Below are 6,000 nucleotides of genomic sequence, written 5' to 3' on the forward strand. Positions count from 1 at the left end.
GGCCCACGTGATTTCGCCTGGGGGCCCACTTGATTTCCCCGTGGGGCTCACGTGATTTCCCGTGAGGGCCCACTTGATTTCCGCTGGGGGCCCACCTGATTTCCCCTGGGGGCAAACGTGATTTCCCCTGAGGGCCCATGTGATTTCCCAGTGCGGCCCACGTTATTTCCCCGGGGGGCCCACGTGATTTCCCCTGGGGGCCCACGTGATTTCCCAGTGGGGCCCACGAGAATTCCCCTGGGGGCCCACGTGATTTCCCCTGGGGGCCCACGTGATTTCCCCTGGGGGTCCACGTGATTTCCCCATGGGGCCCACGTGATTTCCACTGGGGCCCCACGTGATTTCCACTGGGGGCCCATGTGATTTCACCTGAGGGCCCACGTGATTTCCTTGGTGGGCCAACCTGATTTCCCCAATAGGCCCACGTGATTTCAACGTGGGGCCCACGTGATTTCCCCGTGGGGCCCACGTAATTTCCCCTGGCGGCCCACGTGATTTCCCCGTGGGGCCCACGTGATTTCCCCTGGGGTCCCACGTGATTTCCGCTGGGGGCCCACGTGATTTCCCCGTGGAGCCCACGTGATTTCCCCTGGGGGCCCACGTGATTTCCCCTGGGGGCCCACGTGATTTCCCATGGGGGCCCACGTGATTTCCCCGTGGGGCCCACGTGATTTACCCGTGGGGCCTACGTGATTTCCCCGTGGGGCCCACGTGATTTCCCTGGGGGCCCACGATATTTCCCCTGGGGGCCCACGTGATTTCCTTGGTGGGCCAACCTGATTTCCCCAGTAGGCCCATGTGATTTCACCGTGGGGCCCACATGATTTCCCCGTGGGGCCAACGTAATTTCCCCTGGGGGCCCACGTGATTTCCCCGTGGGGCCCACGTGATTTCCGCTGGGGTCCCACGTGATTTCCGCTGGGGGCCCACGTGATTTCCCTGTGGAGCCCACATGATTTCCCCTGGGGGCCCACGTGATTTCCCCGTGGGGCCCACGTGATTTCCCCGTGGGGCCACGTGATTTCCCCTGGGGGCCCACGTGATTTGCCAGGGGGTCCCACTTGATTTCCCCTGCGGGCCCACGTGATTTGCCAGGGGGGCCCACGTGATTTCCCCGGGGGGCCCACGTGATTTCCCCGTGGGTCTCACGTGATTTCCCCTGGGGCCCACATGATCTCCCCTGGGGGCCCCCGTGATTTCCCCTGGGGGCACACGTGATTTCCCCGTGGGGCCCACGTGATTTCCCCTGGGGCCCACTTGATTTCCCCTGGGGGCCCACGAGATTACCTCGTGGGGCAAACGTGATTTCCCCTGGGGGCCCCCGTGATTACCCCGTGGGGCCCACGTGATTACCCCTGGGCGCCCACGAGATTTCCCCTGGTGGCCCACATGATTTCTCCTGGGGGCCCACATGATTTCACCTGAGGGCCCACGTGATTTCGCCTGGGGGCCCACGTGATTCCCCGTTGGGCCCACGTGATTTCCCCGTATGGCCCACGTGATTTCCCCGTGTGGCCCACGTGGTTTCCCCTGGGGGCAAACGTGATTTCCCCTGGGGGCCCACATGATTTCCCCTGGGGGCCCACGTGATTTCCCATGGGGGCCCACGTAATTTCCCCATTGGTCCCACGTGATTTACCCCTGGGGCCTACGTGATTTCCCCGTGGGGCCCACGTAATTTCCCTGGGGGCCCGCGTGATTTCCCCGTGGGGCCCACTGATTTCCCCGTGGGGCCCACGTGATTTACCCGTGGGGCCTGCGTGTTTTACCCGTGGGGCCCACGTAATTTCCCCTGTGGGCAAACGTAATTTCCCCTGGGGGCCCACGTTATTTGCCCAGGGGTCCACGTGATTTCCCCGTGGAGCCCAGGTGATATCCCCTTGGGGCCCAAGTGATTTCCCCTTGGGGCTCACGTGATTTCACCTGGGGGACCACGTGATTTGCCCTGGGGGCCCATGTGATTTCCTCTGTGGGCCCACGTGATTTCCACTGGGGGCCCACGTGATTTCCCCGTGGGGCCCACGTGATTTGCCCGGGGGGCCACCTGATTTCCCCTGGGGGCCCACGTGATTTCCCCTTGGGGCACAAGTGATTTCCCTGGGGGCCCGCGTGATTTCCCCGGGGGGCCCACTTGATTTCCCCGTGGGGCCCACGTGATTTCCGCTGGGGTCACACGTCATTTCCCCGTGTGGCCCACGTGATTTCCCCGTGGGGCCCACGTGATTACCCCAGTGGGACCACGTGATTTCCCCGTGGTACCCACGTGATTTCCCCGTGGGGCCCACGTGATTCTCCTGGGGGCCCACGTGATTTCCGCAGGGGACCCACGTGATTTCCCCTGGGGGCCCACCTGATTTCCCCTGGGGGCCCAAGTGATTTCACCTGAGGGCCCACGTGATTTCCTTGGTAGGCCAACCTGACTTCCACAGTGGGCCCACGTGATTTCACCGTGGGGCCCACATGATTTCCCCGTGGGGCCCAAGTATTTTCCCCTGGGGGCCCACGTGATTTCCCCGTGGGGCCCACGTGATATCCCCTGGGCGCCCACGTGCTTTCCCCTGGGGGTCCACATGATTTCCCCTGGGGGCCCACGTGATTTCCGCTGGGGTCCCACGTGATTTCCGCTGGGGGCCCACGTGATTTCCCCGTGGAGCCCACGTGATTTCCCCTGGGGGCCCACGTGATTTCCCCGTGGGGCCCACGTGATTTCCCCGTGGGGCCCACGTGATTTCCCCTGGGGGCCCACGTGATTTCCCATGGGGGCCCACGTGATTTCCCCGTGGAGCCCACGTGATTTCCCCTGGGGGCCCACGTGATATCCCCGTGGGGCCCACGTGATTTCCCCGTGGGGCCCACGTGATTTCCCCTGGGGGCCCACGTGATTTCCCCTGGGGGTCCACGTGATTTCCCCTGGGGGCCCACGTGACTTCCCTGGGGGCCCACGATATTTCCCCTGGGGGCCCACGTGTTTTCCCCGTGGGTCCCACGTGATTTCCCCTGGTGGACAACGTGATTTCCCCGTGGGGCCCACGAGATTTCCCCTGGTGGCCCACGTGATTTCCCTTGGGGGCCCACATGATTTCTCCGTGGGGCCCACGTGATTTCCCCGGGGGGCCCACGTGATTTCCCTTCGGGCCCACGTGATTTCCCCTGGGGGCCCACGTGATTTGCCCGGTGCCCACGTGATTTAACCTGGGGGCCCACGTGATTACCCCTGGGGGCCAACGTGATTTCCCCCGTGGGGCCCACGTGATTTCTCCGCGGGGCCAACGTGATTTCCCCTGGGGTCCCACATGATTTCCCCTGCGGGCCCACGTGATTTGCCAGGGGGGCCCACGTGATTTCCCCGGGGGGCGCACGTGATTTCCCCTGGGGGCCCACGTGATTTCCCCGAGGGTCTCACGTGATTTCCCCTGGGGCCCACATGATTTCCCCTTGGGGCCCCCGTGATTTCCCCTGGGGGCACATGTTATATCCCCATGGGGCCCACGTGATTTCCCCTGGGGCCCACTTGATTTCCCCTGGGGGCCCACGAGATTACCCCGTGGGGCACATGTGATTTCCCCTGGGGCCCCACGTGATTAACCCGTGGGGCCCACGTGATTTCCCCTGGGCGCCCACGTGATTTCCCCTGGGGGCCCACATGATTTCCCCTGGGGGCCCACGTGATTTCACCTGAGGGTCCACGTGATTTTGCCTGGGGGCCCACGTGATTCCCCGTATGGCCCACGTGATTTCCCCGTGTGGCCCACGTGATTTCCCCTGGGGGCAAACGTGATTTCCCCTGGAGGCCCACATGATTTCCCCTGTTGGCCCACGTGATTTCACATGGGGGCCCACGTGATTTCCCCATAGGGCCCACGTGATTTACCCGTGGGGCCTACGTGATTTCCCCGTGGGGCCCACGTGATTTCCCTGGGGGCCCGCGTGATTTCCCCTGGGGGCCCACGTAATTTCCCCTGGGGGCAAACGTGATTTCCCCTGGGGGCCCACGTTATTTGCCCGGGGGTCCACGTGATTTCCCCGTGGGGCCCAGGTGATATCCCCTTGGGGCCCAAGTGATTTCCCCTTGGGGCCCACGTGATTTCACCTGGGGGACCACGTGATTTCCCCTGGGCGCCCATGTGATTTCCACTGTGGGCCCACGTGTTTTCCACTGGGGGCCCACGTGATTTCCCCGTGGGGCCCACGTGATTTGCCCGGGGTTCCACCTGATTTCCCCTGGGGGCCCACGTGATTTCCCCTTGGGGCACAAGTGATTTCCCCGTGGGGCCCACGTGATTTCCCCAGTGGGACCACGTGATTTCCCCGTGGTACCCACGTGATTTCCCCGTGGGGACCACGTGATTCTCCTGGGGGCCCACGTGATTTCCGCTGGGGTCCCACGTGATTTCCCCTGGGGGCCCACATGATTTCCCCTGGGGGCCCACGTGATTTCCCCGTGGGGCCCACGTGATTTGCCCGTGGGTCCACGTGATTTCCCCGTGGGGCCCAGGTGATATTCCCTTGGGGCCCAAGTGATTTCCCCTGGGGGCCCACGTGATTTCCCCATGGGGCCCACTTGATTTACCCGTGGGGCCTACGTTATTTCCCCTGGGGGGCCACGTGATTTCCCCTGGGGGCCCACTTGATTTCCCCTGGGGGCCCACGTGATTTCCCCTGGGGGCCCTCGTGAATTCTCCGTGGGGCCCATGTGATTTCCCCTGGGGGCCCACGTGATTTCCACTGGGGCCCCACTTTATTTCCCCTGGGGCCCACGTGATTTCCCCTGCGGGCCCACGTGATTTCCCCGTGGGGCCCACGTGATTTCCCCTGGGGGCCCATGTGATTTCCCCGTGAGGCCCACGTTATTTCCCCGTGGGGCCAACGTGATATCCCCTAGGAGCCCACGTGATTTACCCGTGGGTCCCACGTGATTTCCCTGGGGGCCCACGAGATTTCCCCGTGTGGCCCAGTTGATTCCCCTCGTGGTCCACGTGATTTCCCCTTGGGGCCCAAATGATTTCCCCTCGAGGACCACGTGATTTCCCCGTGGGGCCCACATGATTTCCCCGTGGAGCCTACCAGATTTCCATGGGGGCCCACGTGATTTCCCCTGGGGGCCCACGTGTTTTCCGCCGGGGTCCCACGTGATTTCCGCTGGGGTCCCACGTGATTTCCGCTCAGGGCCCACGAGATTTCCCCTGGGGCCCACGTGATTTCCCCGTGGGGCCCACGTGATTTCCCCGTGGGGCCCACGTGATTTCCCCTGCGGGCCCACGTGATTTCCCCGTGGGGCCCACGTGATTTCCCCTGGGGGCCCATGTGATTTCCCGGTGAGGCCCACGTTATTTCCCCGTGGGGCCAACGTGATATCCCCTAGGAGCCCACGTGATTTACCCGTGGGGCCCACGTGATTTCCCTGGGGGCCCACGAGATTTCCCCGTGGGGCCCAGTTGATTCCCCTCGTGGTCCACGTGATTTCCCCTTGGGGCCCAAATGATTTCCCCTGGAGGACCACGTGATTTCCCCGTGGGGCCCACATGATTTCCCCGTGGGGCCTACCAGATTTCCATGGGGGCCCACGTGATTTCCCCTGGGGGCCCACGTGTTTTCCCCTGGGGTCCCACGTGATTTCCGCTGGGGTCCCACGTGATTTCCGCTCAGGGCCCACGAGATTTCCCCTGGGGCCCACGTGATTTCACCGTGGGGCCCACGTGATATCCCCGTGGGGCCCACGTGATTTCCCCGTGGCGTCCACGTGATTTCCCCTGGGGGCCCTAGTGAATTCCCCGTGGGGCCCACGTAATATCCCCGTGGGGACCACGTGATTTCCCCTGGGCGCCCACGTGATTTCCCCTGGGGGCACACATGATTTCCCCGTGGGGCCCACGTGATTTCCCCGTGGGACCCAAGTGATTTCCCCTGGGGGTCCACGTGATTTCCACTTGGGGCCCACGTGATTTCCCCGTGGGTCCCACGTGATTTCCCTGGGCGCCCACGAGATTTCCCCGTGGGGCC

This window comes from Ovis canadensis, chromosome 3 (assembly GCF_042477335.2).
Source record: "Ovis canadensis isolate MfBH-ARS-UI-01 breed Bighorn chromosome 3, ARS-UI_OviCan_v2, whole genome shotgun sequence".
NCBI lineage: Eukaryota > Metazoa > Chordata > Mammalia > Artiodactyla > Bovidae > Ovis > Ovis canadensis.